Genomic DNA, 19,150 nt, shown 5'->3' with positions numbered 1-19,150 from the left:
TATGTATGTATGTATATATATATATATATATATATTTTTTTTTTTATTATTATTAATATTATTTATATACATTTGGTCTATCTATAATACTTTAACTGACCCGGCATATACTGGGTCACCTAAGTGTCCATCTCCGTGCTTTGCTCCGCCCCTCTGGAAACCCCCTTCTGAAAATCCTGCGTTTGCCACTGGTCGCATATTATTATGGTTATTATACTTTCTTTATATGGCACCACAAAGGATCCCCCGGGCCCAATTACAGAGTACATATACAAATGAGGGAAACAGTGACCTACAGCTGAATACAATAGAGGACAAGTACAGGGCACATAACTATAGCTACATCCGCAGGGTATCAGCGTGGTAGAAAACCACAGGGTTTGGTGCTATCAAAGATGGCTTAAGTAAAGGCCCCCATGCACTATGCAAATTCTCTGAAGGGAGAAGTCGCACCTGATCCCCCGCCGAATGTCCAACCTCCGACTCCGCTCCGATGAACACAGGACTGTGCATCAGAACGGATATTATACATATGCGATTTGGACCGATTTCACCCAATATCTCAGCTTGATCTACCGGAATTGGCCCAAATCGCATAGTGTATGGGACATTAAGAGAAGGAAAGCACACGAGGGATGAGGGTCCTGCTCATCTATTCATGAAAATCTTTATCACTATTTATAAATAATACAGACAATATAAGTAAGATTTTAAATCAGTTTTATTTTTCAAAAAGTTTTTTTTTTTTTACGTTTTGGCATTGAGAAAGCAAATAGGTAATGTAACATCATGCCAAATACTGTAGGGAAATGAGAAACCAGTACAGTGGATTTGCAAACCAATATACCCCATTATATATACTCTGCCAAGTTCATAAAAGCTACTTCATACGTTATATTACATTATATATATTCTTACATATTACTTCAGTAGTAACCAGTAATAATGCGTTTGTAAATAAACTTTTCCAGTGGCATGAACCTGGCCTGCCATTGGAATTCTGGGATACATGGCGCACCTATAGTTCCTGATTGGACCGCTCTCTCAGTATTGGCAAGTGTTTAGGTTTTGATCCCGCACTAGGGTCTGCACGAATTTCGATATTAACAGATGGAATCAATACCATAGGAGTATGTCATACTTGCTGACAGCAGCAAGTCAGGGGGGCGGGACAGGCAGACGTCATCAAGCCCCACCCCCACGACAATCAAACAACGTAATTCGCGGACCCGCAAAAAAAGGTCATTTTGTGCTGCAGGGAAGGGGGTGCGGGGGCTGCCTGGCCAATGCGGGAGGATTGCCCACCTTCCCGGGGGACCCGATTTTCGGGAGGCTCACGGCAATTCCAGGAGGGTAGGCAAGCCTGGAGTATGTAATACAATTAGGAACAAATAGAAAAATAATATAATACAAGATAATTAATTACCTCTAAGTAGGAGACTGCTTTGTCCACAGCCTCGTGCCAGAGTAACATGAGGCCCAAAGTGGAGCCAAGTTGGTGGGGTAGAAGTTTGGATTGTGTCTATGATCCTCTATATTAAAGTCCAACCAGACTCCTATTTCCTTGTCCCACAGAACAGCCTGCACAGCATCCAGTCGCTCCGGCATATCTGTAGCAAATGACAAGAACAGAAATGATACAATATAGAAATTATAATACAGCCAATTGGAAAAATGGTGAAATAAACTTTAACAAAAGACCAATTGTTCTGATAATGTTGTTAAATAAAATGGATTGACCTAGGCCCTTATTCAGATCTGATCGCAGTACAAAATTGTTCTCAATATGGGCAAAACCTTGTGCACTGCAGGTGGGGCAGATGTAACATGTGCAGAGAGAGTTACATTTGGGTGGGGTGTTTTGAAACTGAAATCTAAATTGCAGTGTCAAAATAATGCAGTCAGTATTTACCCTGCACAGAAACAAAATCTAACTCTCTCTACACATGTTACATCTGTCCCACCTGGAGGGCACATGGTTTTGCCCATTTTGAGAACAAATTTGTTCTGCGATCAGATCTGAATAAGGGCCCTAATTTGTGTGAATGGCCATACAGCACATGTTGTGATCTTATCAGTGAGAAACACTCTGCGTCCTCCTAGCAGCACAATGTCCATTCTCAAACTATAGCCTGTCACCTCTGCCCTGGTGATGAGAATTTGGATTAACATATCCTCATCTGTCCCAGTCCCCATCATGGTTTTTGTAAGGATCCTTGGCATAATATCCTTGGCGGTCCTTAATGCATTGTACTGCAGAAAGAGAGGACATGAGCTGGTTTATTACAAGGTAACTGTACATGGTTAGTATATATCTCCTGATTATAAAACTGCCGCGAGAGATGAAGCAGTATTCACACTATACTAAAGTAATTAATAATTTGGCCACTGGAGGCGCACTTCCACTGGCATCTGTGGGCAACATATATTTTCTTTCAGAACTAATACAATTGCTCCCACTGCTGTGTATGGCTACAAACATGCAGAGATAAAAGGTTCTTTGTTCCTATTAACTTTTATCACGTAAATAAGTAAGAGGTAAGACATCCCAGGGGGGACCAAAAGACGATACCACTTCTGTAACAGCAGGCCCTGGATGAGATACATAGCAGTGCCCTTCTGCCACATGGCAGCTAGTGATGTCACAATGGGCCGATGATGTCACAATGGGCTGTGATGAGTAGAACACTGGCAGCTGACTGCTTCCTGAGTCATATCTAATATTGCTGGACTTGTGCCAACACAGATAATTTTTCACTCTTTTCTGAAGATTGAAGTTTGATATAAAATGAAGAAGGCGAAAGCTAATAAAGCTATAGACCACCAAATGACTGTCGCTCTGCGCATCCGTCCCGTTAATTTGACGGAGACTAAGAACCGCGCCCGATGCATCACACACCAGCTCGGACCGCAGACAGTGCTATTGCAGGACCCCGGTGAGGATCCTAACGATGTCCTGCGCTCCACCAGGACAAGAGAAACAACATTCCAATTTAACCAGGTGTTTGACCAGGCAGCTACCCAGGAGACTGTGTATGATTCCACAGTGAAGCCCTTATTGGGTGACATCCTGTCCGGGTACAATGCTGCCATATTTGCCTACGGCCCCACAGGCACCGGAAAGACCTTCACCATGATGGGTAAGGACCGCGAACCTGGAGTAATATATCGCACCCTGAAGGACCTGTTTAAAGCCATTGAGGAGACTGGGGGAAAAAAGAATTTCTCCGTATCATTATCATACGCGGAGATCTATAATGAAACCGTCCGAGACCTATTAAGACCTTCCTCTAGGTCTTTGGTCCTCAGAGAGGATCCCAATGGCAACACCAACATAGAAGGGATTTCTACATTCTCCCTTAGCACTCCTGAGGAAGCCATGACCCTGCTGAAGAAGGGCAACAAGCGGCGCACAGAAGCTCCCACAGCCGCTAATAAGACCTCATCCCGCTCACATGCAGTATTGCAGGTCACCATAAAGCAGACAGCCAGTGATAGTGTGAGCACAGGCAAGTTGTACATGGTAGACCTTGCGGGATCAGAACGAGCAAGCCAGACTAAGAACAGCGGCCAGACCATGAAAGAAGGAGGATACATCAACCGATCCCTTCTTACCCTCAGGATGTGTATCATGGCGCTGCGTGACAGACCAGGCAGCCATATAAACTATCGGGACAGCAAGCTGACCTGGCTGCTAAAGGGAGCACTGAGCGGGAAAAGCCGATTGGTTATGATCACGCACATCAGTCCTGCGGATAGTGCTTATGAAGAATCCCGCAGCACAATGACCTACGGAAGCAAGGCCAAGTTTATCAAGACGCGAGTGGAGAAAAACCGTGTCTGTGTCCCCAATAAGACTTCCGAGGGCGTCAGAGGGACCACAGTGCTGCCGGAAGTCCCTCATCCTCCAGAGCATGGCCGTGGGATCCTGCCCAGGTCTGGGAATATTTATCAAGTGAGAAAAAGTGCAAGGCCGCTGCGTGATTTTCCTCCCTGTATCCAGCAAAGAATCCCCAACCGCAATTTGAGACCAAAGCCACAGCATCTTACGGTGTACACTCCTTTCAAGGTTGGTCATTACACATTGCACACATGAACAGCAATCGGGCTGGCAGTAAAGGTACCCATACACGTTACAATTATTGTATACAGTATTATATACAATACTGTATTCAATAATTGTAACGTGTATGGAAACTTTTACACCTGAAGGAAAACTGGGGAATAGGGCTACTGGCGAAACCCCAACAAAAAAAAAAACGACACTCAGCAGCCACCCCATGGGTGTGTTGGAAGAGCTGCCAATTATTTATAAATGATAACCGTTATATCCAACTCATTGATAATTTAATAACTCAAAGGCTTAAACCAGGACAATGCCAGGTACGTCAGTCAGTTATACATAATGTGTGCTGTTAGTGGTTTTATTGTATTCTTGTTATGTAATACGATCCACAAAAAATTCCTAGTGTGCACAAGCACACATGGCCAATAAAGTTGATTCTGATACATAGATCTTTTAATAATTATGCTAGGACACTACCAGTAGATGGGTGATGGGGCTTAATAGCACATTCCTGACAGGGGCCCAAATACATTGCTATGCGCAGGGGTCTACACTGCTGTTGACGCCCCTGTATGTATGTATGTATGTATGTATATATATATATATATATATTTTTTTTTTATTATTAATATTATTTATATACATTTGGTCTATCTATAATACTTTAACTGACCCGGCATATACTGGGTCACCTAAGTGTCCATCTCCGTGCTTTGCTCCGCCCCTCTGGAAACCCCCTTCTGAAAATCCTGCGTTTGCCACTGTCCACCCCCACCAAAATGTGTTAATAAATTGTGTATTGACCATTGTCATGTCGAACTTTTGTACATGCTGACCTTAATCACTGTTGACCTTCCATCAGGCAACATTTTGTACCTGTCGACCTTTTGTACCTGAACTTTATACATGTCAATCATCTGGTGCCTATCTTTTGACTGCTGACCAATAGACTGTCTATCTGTCCTCTGGATACCTTTATGTACATAGATTTAAGTATCTATAATGTGATGAAACAATCCACACACATCAATAGTGCCATTAGAAACAGAAATCCCTTCAACCACACAGTGTCACCGTGCTGAGCCTCCTAATTAATGTTGAAGTAATTAGACTTTCCTTCTAAACCGGGATTTCTACACCTATTGTCTCCATTCTAATACCCACCATCTGTAAAGTAGCTGATGTAACCACTGTAGGGTTTCTCAGCATGTGTGGCTGCAGGGCACACACAGGCTCGTCCTGGTCTCTGTGGGTACCTGATACATGAGGAGGAAGACTGATGTCAGAGGAATCCCCTCAGGTCTCAGATGTAAGCTGAGCCGGACAGGCCTGTGGTTTCATGTAGTGGGAACTGGGAAGTCACAAAGGAAACAGAAATAGAGGGAAAACAGTGTCACATGGAATACATTATACCTGACACCAATGGGTGATGGATATGACATAACTCCTTTGAAAAATATTGAAGGATGTATCAGAGCTGGTTGCAGACTACAGGGGATCTAGGGCAAAATCCTCATCGTCTGCCCTTTGCGTTCATAACAGAACTTTAGCATATTGAACAATATGCTATATTTTGGAAAGGTTAGAGATGGAATGTTCCATAAGACCATATAGACTGGGCAACTTTGAGCTGAAAGTCACTCAGTTTACTTGTTTGAGTGGCTTTCAGCTCGGGACAGCGATGAGTGGTGAACGGTGCTGTGCGCTTCCGCATCATCGCTGGCCTGGCTTCTCATCTGCTGGTATTACCAGCCATAAAGACCATTAAAGTACCAATAACACCATAATCCCCATAACACATTATGCTTCACACCTCAAAGCCCATAACACATTATAGTAACCACACACAGTAATGCACATTTTTATGTACTTGTTTCCTAGCACGGCGCCCAAGATTTTCATCTTATGGCATCTTATGCGATCGCATCGCATGCCATATTGCCGCATACGATGCATGTGATGCGATGGATCCTTACAATGTTAAATGCCCCCCCCCCCATTGTCACCACCACCCCCAGGATCAACGCCAACCCGAAGCGTGACGAGCCCAGCAATACGCGTCCTCCGACCTTTTCATACCCCCACTATCCCCGTCGGTGTGGAGTTGATTTTAGATAGTGTGGCGATCGCAGCGAGCCCCGCAAGGAGACGTGGATTACTTTACATGTATTGCGCGTCCGTTTGCCACGCTTCAGGCTCGCTGTGCTCGCCACACTATCTAAAATCAACTCCACGCCAACGTGGATAGTGAGGGTATGAAAAGGTTGGAAGAAGCGTACCGCCGCCCCTCGCGGGCTTGCTGCGCTCGCCACGCGATACAATATTTTATTGTACAATATCGCGTCGCATCGCATCCCATTGTATACCATATGTAGTCTTATGGTATACGATGCGATGGGCGCCGTGCTAGGAAACAAGTACAGATGGAGCGGGAGTCATCTTTGCAGAGGATGGCGGAAGAGTCGCCATCCGCCATCTCCCGCCAGCTGCCCCCGGGTCCCCGCAGGCTCACCGATGGTCGCCCTGGGTCCTCGCCGCCTTGCCGCACCCCCCCCCTAACCCTGTCCGTCCCCCTGAAGCAGAGACGGACAGGGTTCCCGTCCCCCCACCGACGGGAAACTGGGACGTGCGTGCGTGTGAGACGCACGTGCGTCCCGGTCAGATGGAGCACCTCTCCGCCGGCGATTGCCAGCGGACAGATTCTGGCGATCCCTGGATCCCAAGAATGAGAGGCGCTCCATCTGTACCCATTATTCGTTATGCCACACATCATGATGCCCCTTACACGATATGCAGAACACCATAATGCCCATTACACATTATGCCACACACCGTAATTCCCCTTACATAATATGTCATGCACTATAATGCCCATATGACATTGACACACATTATGCTACACATAATGCCCCAAGTACTCCTGCATATGCCTACATTTGTAGCGTTGCTTATTCATAACACCCACACCCGTTGTGAAAAGTAGTTGCCCTGCTTATACGTAGTGCCCACACCAGTTGTCTACAGTAGTAGCGATGCCTATATGTAAAGCCCGCACCAGTTGCCGACATTAGTAGCACTGCGTAACCATATGCCCACACCAGTTGCTGACAGTAATAGCGCTGCCTATACACATTCCCACACCAGTTGCCAAAAGTAGTACCTCTGCTTATACATAACACCCACACCAGTTGCCAAAAGTAGTCGCTCTGCTTAAACGTAGTGCCCACACTAATTGCCGACAGTGCTAAACCATATGTCCACACCAGTTGCTGACCGTAGTAGCACTGCTAAACCATATGCTTACACCAGTTGCCGACATTAGTAGAGCTGCCTATACACATGCTCACACCAGTTGCCGACATTAGTAGCACTGTGTAACCATATACCCACACCAGTTGCCGATATAAGTAGCGCTGCCTATACAAGTGCCCACACCAGTTGCCGACATTAGTAGAGCTGCCTATACACATGCTCACACCAGTTGCCGACATTAGTAGCACTGTGTACATATACCCACACCAGTTGCCGACATTAGTAGCGCTGCCTATACAAGTGCCCACACCAGTTGCCGACATTAGTAGTGCTGCCTATACACGTGCCCACACCAGTTGCCAACATTAGTAAAGTTGCCTATACACATGCTCACACCAGTTGCCAACTGTAGTAGCACTGCGTAAACATATGCCCACACCAGTTTCCGACATTAGTAGTGCTGCCTTTTGGTCCCTACCTATGACCAGGTGACAGGGAGCTCTGTGCCTCCGGCGCTGCTGCCCGTCATGAAGTGTGACAGGCGCAGCAGCAGCCACGGAGGACAGCAGAGGATGTACAGCAGGGAGGGCACCTCTCCTGTTCGGCGCCTCCCTGCTTTACATCCTCTGTTGAGCGGGTAGAGCCGGCCCTGAGAGGTACATTTACATTGAATCATCTTCACCATTTCCCAGCACTTTACCAAGTATATTAGCTCTTACTAACTGCTTTGGGGCTCATCTATATTTGGATAGAAGTAATTTTAAAAGATTCCTCTCCGATGTAGCAGTACACACCCATGCTTCTAGGTGCCACGTTCACAATCTCTTTTCACACTCTCTCCATATATGTGCTGTGCAAAATTCTACTACCAACTATAATCTCCCTGAAACTGGTTTTCAAAAGTAGGCATGTATGAATTTAATCCCATAGGGGTCCTGTGGTTTGCAGATCATTCAGACTGCATCATCACTTCAAGTTCAGAGTGACAAACAAATAAATTGCAGATGCCTCAAAAAACTACCATCAGCTACCGATGCTTCTTCATGTAGCTTCTGTACTATGGTGTCTTATTTGTTATCGGTTATGTATTAACCAATATTTACAAAGCACCTACATACTGTATTACACAGCGATTCAGCAACCTACTTGTACTGCTGCTGCACTAACCATAAACTCCAGTAAGAGACATTAGCAGCGGACATTTAGAGATTCAGAATATTTTTCAGTAATTTAAAATGTAACATGATTACAGTACAATAGTCACTCATTATACACAATATGAAATAGCTTTTTTATGGTTTGCAGTCATAGTTCATGTTAGAGGTTTGCTGTTTGTAATAAAGATTTATTTAAAACACTATTAAAATAATCCTTTTAAAGAAAAGAAAGGGTGACATTTAATAGGATGAGAGATTCAGAAAGTGAGAGATTTGGTAAGAAATCTCCAGTTTTTTTTAAAGCAGCAATCATTTACGCGGCAACTGGTTTTGTAGTGTAAATTAGGTACTTGTTTCCTAGAACGGTGCCCACGATATTGATCTTAGGCATCGCAAGGAAAAAAATCGCGGGTACTTGTGAGTTATCAGGGCTGCCGATTTTTTTATCGCGCCCGAAAAATCGCGGGCATCGCGTTGGGTACGGCCATTATAAGGGGTCGCGACGCGACCGACGCGATGCCCACGATTTCCCATAGACAGTAATGTTAAAAGACGCGATGGACCCGATTTCCCATAGACAGCAATGTTAAAATAAAATGACAATGTGAAATTGGCCAATATGGCCATTTCACATTGGATATGTTTTAAAAAAAAAATGTTTCATGGCCCCCCACCACCGTTAACGCCACCCCGCTATTGACGCCAACCCGAATCGTGGCGAGCGCAGCGAGCCAGCGAGGGGCGGCGGTACGCGTCCTCCGACCTTTTCATACCCCTACTATCCACGTCCGCGTGGAGTTGAGAATAGAATAGTGTGGCGAGGGGACGCGGACACCTGTGAAGCCCGCAAGGGGACGCGGATACCTGTGAAGGTATCTGCGTCCGCTCGCCACGCTTCGCCACGCCTCGCCACTATTCTATTCTCAACTCCACGCCGACATGGATAGTAGGGTTATGAAAAAGTCGGAGGATGCGTACCGCCGCCCCTCGCGGGCTCGCTGCGCTCGCCACGCTTCGGGTTGGCGTCAATAGCGGGGTGGAGTTAACGGTGGTGGGGGGCCATGAAACATTTTTTTTTAAAACATATCCAATGTGAAATGGCCATATTGGCCAATTTCACATTGTCATTTTATTTTAACATTGCTGTCTATGGGAAATCGGGTCCATCGCATCTTTTAACATTACTGTCTATGGGAAATCGGGTCCATCGTGTCTTTTAACATTACTGTCTATGGGAAATCGCGGGCATCGCGTCGCGGCCCCTTATAACGGCCACGACCGACGCGATGCCCCCGATTTGGGGGTAAATCACGGGCATCGCGTCGGTCGGGTGTCCTTAAGTTAACTAAACTTAAGGACAAAATCGGCAGCCCGGATAATTCACAAGTACCAAATCGCATCGGTCACATCGCATGCGGCCAAAAAATCGCATGCGATGCGACCAACGCGATTACCACGATTTTACATAGGGAACAATGTTAAATGGCCCAATTGACCCGATTTCACATAGGGAACAATGTTAAATGGCCCACAGACCCCAAATAGCCACCATGAAGTGTGAAATGGCCCCCCCTAATTGTTAACGCCACCCCACGATCAACGTCAACCCGAAGCGTGTCGAGCCCGCGAGGGGCGGCGGTACGCGTCCTCCGGCCTCTTCATACCCCCACTATCCACATCGGCGTGGAGTTGAGAATAGAAAGTGTGGCGAGCGCAGCGAGCCACCGAGCCCGAAGCGTGGCGAGCGCAGTGGATACCTTCACAGCTATACGCGTCCCCTCGCTGGCTTCACAGGTATCCGCTGCGCTCGCCACACTTTCTATTCTCAACTCCACGCCGACGTGGATATGGGGGTATGAAAAGGTCGGAGGACGCGTACCGCCGCCGCTCGCCACGCTGGGCGTGGCGTTAACAATTGGGGGGGCCATTTCACACTTCAGGGTGGCTATTTGGGGTCTGTGGGCCATTTAACATTGTTCCCTATGTGAAATCGGGTCAATTGGGCCATTTAACATTGTTCCCTATGTAAAATCGGTAATCGCGTCGGTCATATCGCATGCGATTTTTTGGCCGCATGCGATGCGACCGACGCGATTTACATTTTACCATGCATTTCTATGTAAAATCGCAGACATCGCATCGGCCGCATCGCAAGCCATTATAATGGCATGCGATGCCCGCGATGGGCGCCGTTCTAGGAAACAAGTGCCGTAAATTATTGTCTATAAAAAAACGGGAGATTTCTTCCCAAATCTCTCACTTTCTGAATCTCTCATCCTACTAAATTTCACCCATTGGGGTTATTTTGATTCACTCGGAAAGGCACAATCACTCTCTTATGGACAAAACCATATGCACTGCAGGTGGGCATAGGTGTGCGCACATTAAAGGTGCGTACACATGGATAGATTTGTCCAACGATTCAATCTCGTTAACGATTTCCTCTGAACCTCCTGCACATACGATTTGGTGACAAATGATGAACGATTGAGCAAACGATTACACATGAAAGATTGATCTTTAACGATGGTGGAGGGAGAGGGAGCCAGTCAATTAGCCTTACCAAATCGTTCATCGTGCATACACATGAAACGATTGGTACACATCGTTAACGATTGGTCGCTGATCTTTCTGCATGCAGTAAAGATCAGCGACCTCTACCAACGACCGGCGGGTACGCGCATCGTTCGATATATCGTTCATACACACGGAACGATTTGAACGATTGGTCGTTTCAATCGATCGGGAACGCCCAGATCGTTGCCCAAATCTATCCGTATGTACGCACCTTGAGTGTTAAGGGTGCACAGGAACCCCCTAATGCTGTGCCCCACCCTTATTAACACCTCCCTGCTGCTAGCAATACCAAAGACTTTTGCTTTTTAGAACTGTATTCCATTTAAAGAAGTGCCCATCAATCAATTGCATTGGTAATTGTACTCCACCATTGTCATATTACTACATACCTGCGTCATCCATATATGTGTATGACTTTATTTGCATGTGCTGTTAGTGTTATACAGAGTAATTGGAAGATGACAACTGAAATAGGCAGGAGATTATAATGTGGCTGAGAGACTTTTTATATTGTAGCGAGTGCCAATAGATGACGGAAGACACACCTGATTGGCGGTGTTAGACGCCCAATCGGTGGAGCTACTCACACTCTTTTGACAGTGCACCCCCTAATAAAATGTGCTGCACACGCCTATGCAGGTGGGGCTGATGTAACAGGTGCAGAGAGAGTTAGATTTGTGTGGGGGGTGTACTTCAAACTGATAACTATATTGCAGTGTAAAAATAAAGCAACCAGTATTTACCTTGCACAGAAACAATAAAATATCCAAATCTAACTCTTTCTTTGCACATTTTACATCAGCCCCACCTGCAGTGCACATGGTTTTGTCCATTAGAGAGTGATTGTGCCTTTCCGAGTGAATCAGAATAACCCCCATTGGGGGGAAATTTACTAATACCCCGTTCTCAGTGCCGCAAAACCCCGGGTATTTTCCAGGGCAAGCAGTAATTTCCTGTGTCGCGTCTCTGTGTAAAAGGGACTTTGTGAAATTCCCGGGTGTTATGCCCTTGGAATTACACACAGGTTTTTTTGTAGGTTTTTTCCTGGGTAATACACGGGTGTGTGGCAGAGCGAACAGGCTAGACCCGGGTTTTTCTCACAACATGCAAAAAAGCAAGTTCACTGCATTGCTCAAAGCTGCTTTTTAAACAGTCAATCAAAGCAGCTCTTAAGCTGCGTACCCACGGTAAGATATAGTGCACAATCTAGCACACTATCTAGCCAGTTTCGAATAGCATGCTAGATAGTGCACTATATCTTACCGTGTGTATGCACTATCCGACGTACGATGTGCGCTCCCGCAGGTCGTATGGGAGGGAGCTGATCGGGTGAACATGCAACCCAATTCTGTCTAGAAAGCATAAGATAGTATAGTGTAGTATAGCTGTGACGTCAGATCATTTGCTATATCTTATGCACATCGTACCTTATTTTAAGCACAAATCTTATGCTTTTTAACCACCAGGACTTTTCTGGGGAATTGTATATGATATCTTACGGAACATAAATCGTACCGTGGGTACGCACCTTTAGATGCCACACACTTGATTGCAGGCATACCAGGGGAAGCAGTGTGAATGGGGCAGACACGGGAATTTCCCAGGTCAAAGGTGCAGTATGAATGGGGTTAGTAGAGCTGAGATGCTCTGTGCCCCGCCAAAAACACAGGAACAAAAACCCGGAATTTTGCAGGCATGGCAATGAGAACGCAGCATAAGATGTGTATTCTACTTCACATGTGATGTTGCTATGGGCAACCAGGCTGCTCTCCCAGACTAATAAAGCCAGATTCCATGGAACAAAAAAATCTTTAGCAACAGTTATCTGTGCATCATTTCTCATCCTGAGGCTCAGGAAATGATGCACAGATAAATGTTGCTAAAGATATTTTTGGACTTGACGAGCAGATATAAAAAATTGGCAAAAGCCTGACACTGTCAGGCTGACAGGGTTCACACCATACGCCGGGCGGTCCTGCTCCTGCCAGGTTACTTCGCTTGTTGGGGACGGGTAAGCTGCCTCTTCCTCGCACTCTCTGCTTTGCTGCAGCAGCTGCCTCGGACGCGCTGTGTGATCGCGCTCGGTGAAGGGAGGGGGCCTGTTGGGTGAGCGTAAGGACACGCAAGAGTATGCGCTGCGCGAGGCATGGACTGCAGGCAGGGAAAAAGTGTCCTTACAGTATAGCGGCCGCGGGTATGATGGCCTCTCGCACAGGACAAATTAGGCCCACCTGGCCGTCAGCCCTTCTGGCATTTGCCAGAAGTGCCCGATGGCCAGTCCGGCCCTGCCAGGGAGCCACAGCACACAGTTTGGGATCCACTGTACTATGTCTTTGATGCCTATAAAGTACCTTGAATCCTAAGAAAGAAAGAGCGATATATAAATAAAATATTTATTATTATTATTATTATTATTATTATTGTTATTATTATTCTATAGATTGTAAGCTTGCAAGCAGGGCCCTCCTACCATTTTGGCTTTTTGTGACTACCAAGTTTGTTTTAACCCTATTGCAATTGTAAAGCACAATGAAACCTGCCTCGCTGTATAAGAAAACTCTTAAAAAAAATAGATAATAAAATAATTTATTATTACGGAGATGGGCAATCTCAGACACCAAAAGAGCTACATGTTTGAGAGCTAGATGTACTAAGCTTGGAAAGTGATAAAATGGAGAGGGATAAACCACCAACCAATCAGTGGGCATGGGTCTAATTTGCAGCGGGGACCGATGTTCACGGCCTGCACATGCACCTAATCGCTTGTGTGCATTTGCAGGTCTTTACTGCGGGTGCCCTCGGAGTCTCCGAGGGCATGCAGAAGGCGGGCAGGGGGCGTTCGCATGCGCCCTGCGTTTCCTGGGCATACCCAGAAAAACACTGGGTGCGCCCAGGAAAAAGCTGGGTGTCCCCATGCAAATCGGGGCAGCCACCTGCCTTCTGGGGTCAGGGGGCTGACATCGCTGGATGTCAGCTGCCCGCCCTTTACTCGGAGCAGGGAGCCGCTCATCTAAATCACCAGAGAGTGACTTAGATTAGCGAGTGCCTCAGAAATCATTCAATGCTCGCCCCCATCTGTCCATGTATGCCCGCATATGGTGCTCTGTCTGTTTGTCTTCCCATCTATGCCACCATATGGTGCTCTCTCAGGGCCTTATTCTGGTTGCGGTGTCTAAACGTACGTACGTTCCGTATCAGCATACGTTTACCATATGTGGATGTTGAGCGAAAGTCCACCCACAAAACATCCGCATACGGACGGCCAAAAACACAGACAAAGGGGAGTGGCGTACACTTGAGCGTACGCCACCGTACACGGACGGATCACCGCTTATACACCGACAACTAGCGTACAGCAGAGCGTACGCCACCGTTTACGGACGGGACTCGCCTGTTTTCAATGGAAAACTCAGCGTATGTCACCGATCGTGAGAGTTAGCGTATGTCCGTGCACGCTGGCATACCCTTCACATATATGGCCCTCATAATCTAGCCTTTCAACTATGATTAAGACAATTAAATGATTTATTCTAATTGTTATTCAATTATTGTTTTATGTATTTTTATCAAAATGAAAAAAAAATTGTTTGTATTCGAGTGAAAACGTTGACACATGTCGACTTGTGTAGATTGAGTGTGCTGCTGTTTAAAGTATATGAAAACACTTACTGAATGTGTGTAAATGGTTACCAAATAACTACCTTGGCATATATAAGCAGGTCTTAAAAAGAATCTTAGCTAAAATGAAACCAACCTTTACATGTAGAGAAGTGTAGAAAGATATGCTTCCAATGTGTTTGAGTGCTGTGTGTGGCTTGCAGGTAGTGAAATAATGGTTTGGACTTAATAGGCTGCAGCATTGCTTATTACATTCAGGTGTATGTGTTTCAGTAGTAATCAGCATTAATTAGCAGACCCAGGCGTCCGCTCTCATGCAGTATCTGTAGGGGTGGTCTGGAGGTGGCGGCCGCCTGTTTTGTGTCCGAAATGCACGTTGCTTTCGCCGATCGAGCGGTTGTAGCAGCGTACATTTTTTGTGCACACCCCCGTGTACGCCCATGTTTACGCCCAGTTTTCCTCATTATTTCGGCCGCTCCCCTCAACACGCCCCTATGCCACCCACAATGACCATACTCTTGCGGACAGGTTTTTTCGCACGAAACAACCGTCCGTGAGCGTTGTGGAGTCGTCGTGCCTGCGCAATGCGGAAGGTACGCACGCGCAGATAAAAAAAAAAAACGGAACGTACGCTTACGGCCCTGCCGCCCGAACCAGAATAAACCCCTCAGTCACTCTCCCTCCTCCTAACACTCTCTCTTTTTTGCTCCTCTCTCTCTCCCCCTGACACTCACTGCCTATTTCTTCCTCCCTCTCTTACTCCCCCTGACACTGTCTCTCTTTTCCCATTACTCATTCTTCTCTCTCTCTCTCTCTCTAACATCCTCTTTCTCAATCTCCTGCTCTCCTAAGGGCCATTGTAGTTATAAAGGAGAGGGTTATCCTGCACCCCTGTGGATCAAATCCACCCTGGGTACATCTAGTCTCCAAGGTCTTCCTCTGAGCTACAGGTGTATATAGAGAGACCTGCTCCTCACCTTTTTACCATGTCTATATTTGTCTACTTTGCGAGTCCTCGTGTTATGTAAGGCCTGTATCCCAATTGCCAGGTGCCAGGAGTACTCGATAATAATAACAATAATAATAATATATGCATGTATATGTAGTTGTACGTGTGCTGAACAATTCACTGTGCAATACAAAATTAAAATATAGCCATGCATAACTATCTTCCCACAGAATTCCCATAGGTTGCAGTACTTGTTATCACAGCTGTGATGCCATTTACATATCTAACAAAGTATACAACTAATACCCTCGGGTCTCTGTAACAATAATAAAAGAAGCAAAGTGTATGGCTTGCTTTGGTTGGAAGTACATGAGAAAAAAATGAATGTTATAACCTTGTGCGTGAAACGTGTAGTAACAGGTTCGCTTAGCAGCCCAAGTTTACACAGACACTCATTTCATCACTGTAGGATGTTGCTAAAATAAATGTCAAAAATTATTTTCTTCTAGCAAAATAATGTAATAAAACCAGATGCCCTACGTGTAACGGAACACTGATTTTAGTGATAACAATACAAATTGTTTACTTGTTCAACCTGCAGTTTTACTGACCCCTTTAGTCCACTTTTCCTGTTATTATTTAACACAAAATAACACAACATGGAATCCCACAATACACAACTACAGGACTTGCTAGACACAGGATATTTATAGAGGGGTTTCCAAATGTAATCCAAAATCTTCCACTCTGCAGGGCATTGGAGTAAGTACGCGACTCTGGGGGAGCGGCAACAGCCCTGAAAATTGGTCTTTTTATACACTGGATAATGTATGGAATACAGTATTGATATCTAACAGTACAGATGGTCTATAGTACAGGCTCTTTCAAACATTTAAATAAGATAAGTGGTCAGGAAAAGGTTAAACATATAATAAATCAATACACAGACATAATAGAACCAGTACTGCACTTTTTAAGCTCACAATCTGCCACTTCATGGTAAGGCTCCTGTCTCTTCCTCCTGGCAGCTACTCCTTGGTAAATTGCAATGTTTGAGGGCTCAGTTCCAAACACACATACAGTAAATGTGGTAGAAGAAGCTGGTACACTGGGCATGTGCAGCAGCTCTGCTCTGTCCCTTATGTGGGGTACACACCAAAACGACCACGATCATCCACAACCGATAGACAACAATGGAACAATCTCCCTTAGACTTCCCAAGAGCTCCTGGGCAGTGCCCAGCTAACGATTTGCAAAAAGTGTGTTTTTTTGCGAAACGATCTTGATCCGATCCCGATGCGACCGTGATGGTCGTAAAGACAGTCAGATCGCTGGTTTTTGTTTTGTACAAGAACCCCATGCGACTGTTGTCAGATTGGCATTGAAATTAAAATAAAGGGGCTGGACTAGCTATGAAGATAAGAATAGCAGCAGCCATTTTAAACCAGTGTATTTCTGCTTTGTGACTAGTGAGGCTTGGTGTATACCTGCTGAACGCTGCACATAGCTATTTTATACATTACTTTGTTTTGTCTGTGTCTTTTAACCCTGCACTGACAGTGTCCACTATGGAGAATGCAGTGATGGATCGTCACCAGCAAGATTACCTGCAGATATGTAAAGGCTTGAACACGCATGGCGCATATTTATTTATTAACAGTTTCTTATATAGTGCAGCATATTCCGTTGCACTTTACAAAGGAGACAGTGATACAACAAACAGGGTATTTACAGACAGTCTTTGGGCTATTAATTCAACGTTTCCAATGCCCCTGATGAAGTCATCTTTTTGACGAAACGCGTTGGACCCGTTACATCATTGGAAAGGCCAGATCTTTGAAAGATTACTTATTCTTTGCTATATTGAATGTTTTACTGTATATATTATATTGCCCATGGGGCATTCTTTTATTAAATATAGTTTTCATTTTGGGCTTTTTTGTCAAAAGGCGCTTATGTGAAACAGGGCAGCAGCCCAGGCAGCCGATAGTCTGGATCACAAGTGGCAGGCAAAGTCCGCAAGCAGGTGTCACCGTCAATAGGGGAATGCCGATGCGATTCAACTGGATGTCAGTCTTTTTCAAGGCTCCCTCAGTGTGTGAGCCTTCACATAAGCGCCTTTGAACTGTTCTCTCAAAAAGACAGTTCCAACAACTCAGGTAAAGGGCTCCACAGCTGTTACCCATATAAGGGAGACTTTATGTGTTGTGTGACACCTTTTAATTTGTATATGTGATAGATTTAATTTGTATTAGGGATTTTACATATTAAAACTGTATTGCACTATGCTATGAATTTCTCTTTCATATGGACCCTTAATGTGGATACCTGTGTGATACTTCTGTATTGAAAATACCATAAGAGACCTCCAGATAGTACGAACAGGGAGGTAACCCTTTGTTTTGCATGCGCTGGTGAAGGGTCTTTCCCTCTTTGCAACATATACCTGTAGGGGTGCTGAAAAACACCCTTTTGTTTTAAGCCCACCCCAGCCGCTGCACTTGCGCAGATTCAAATACACCCTCCTGTTTTCTATTATTTAGCAAGCACGTCTGGGAAATGGGTATGCAAATGTATAACTCAAGGCCATGGCCCCACTAAGCCTCTTGTCCCGACAACAATGGCACCCTCTATAGTTACTATTACATACCTCCCAACATGACCCTCTCCAGAAGGGACACAATGCTCTGCTCCTGGACTTCTGGATTTATGATTGCCATCACATGTGGTGAAACACCTTTCTCATCAATTAACCAGGTTCAACACAGGTGATGGCAATCATACATTCATGGGAAGTCCAGGAACAGAGCATTGTGTCCCTCCTGGAGAGGGTCATGTTGGGTGGTATGTAGTTACACCCATGCTTGTACTCCCTTTGATGCTGTATACGTCCTCAAATGCATCATACATGCCGGTCTGACCTCCCTGTATTCCACGCATACCCTCATCTACTGGGAGTTATCTACTGGAAATCTAGTGCCCTAACATAAAGTAAAGAATACTTCAGAGCAGGGCCTCAGATGAAGGCTATCTCAGGGACTTGCATCCCACAGGCTTAAAGTTGCCCATCACCAACTTGCATCCTCTTGCAGAGCTGGTCAGATACTATGGCAGTGGTTCCCAAACTGTGTGCCGTGGCTCCCTGGGTGCCTCAGGACAGTTGCAGGGGTGCCTTGGGTTGGTGGTCCAGGACCAATTCAAATTATTTATAGTCAATGTAACATGCAAAACTAGTGCTTGTGGCTTCCATTCACAATATACATAGTCAATCAGAAGCAAATCCTGTCGCTCTCTAAGTAACTGCCCATAACGATGACATATAATGACACATAATTTAATATTTTGTTCTGAGATTCTCAAAAATACCCCTTTCAGACAGAAAAAAAGACCCGGTAATTACCCTGGTCCAGGAGGGTAGACCCGTTTTTTTTCTGTCTGAAAGGGTCAACCTGGGTCTAAAATACCAGGGCTTCAACCCTGGAATTTACCAGGGTTTTTCCCAGGTCTGAATTCCAAAAACCCAGGTCGCCA

The 19,150-nt window shown here is 45.4% G+C and overlaps 1 protein-coding gene across 1 annotated transcript in view; it reads right to left on the bottom strand.

The window, feature by feature from the left end:
• Positions 1-19,150, bottom strand: part of BCAR3 (BCAR3 adaptor protein, NSP family member) — a 288,114-nt gene that overhangs the window by 155,209 nt on the left and 113,755 nt on the right. The window contains exon 6 of the mRNA XM_083157075.1: positions 1,427-1,610. The gene's annotated coding sequence lies outside the window, so the exon portion shown is untranslated. The remainder of the gene's footprint in view (positions 1-1,426; positions 1,611-19,150) is intronic.

Source organism: Crinia signifera, chromosome 8, assembly GCF_055691185.1.
Source record: "Crinia signifera chromosome 8, ASM5569118v1, whole genome shotgun sequence".
NCBI lineage: Eukaryota > Metazoa > Chordata > Amphibia > Anura > Myobatrachidae > Crinia > Crinia signifera.
This window is presented reverse-complemented; position numbering and strand designations above follow the sequence as displayed.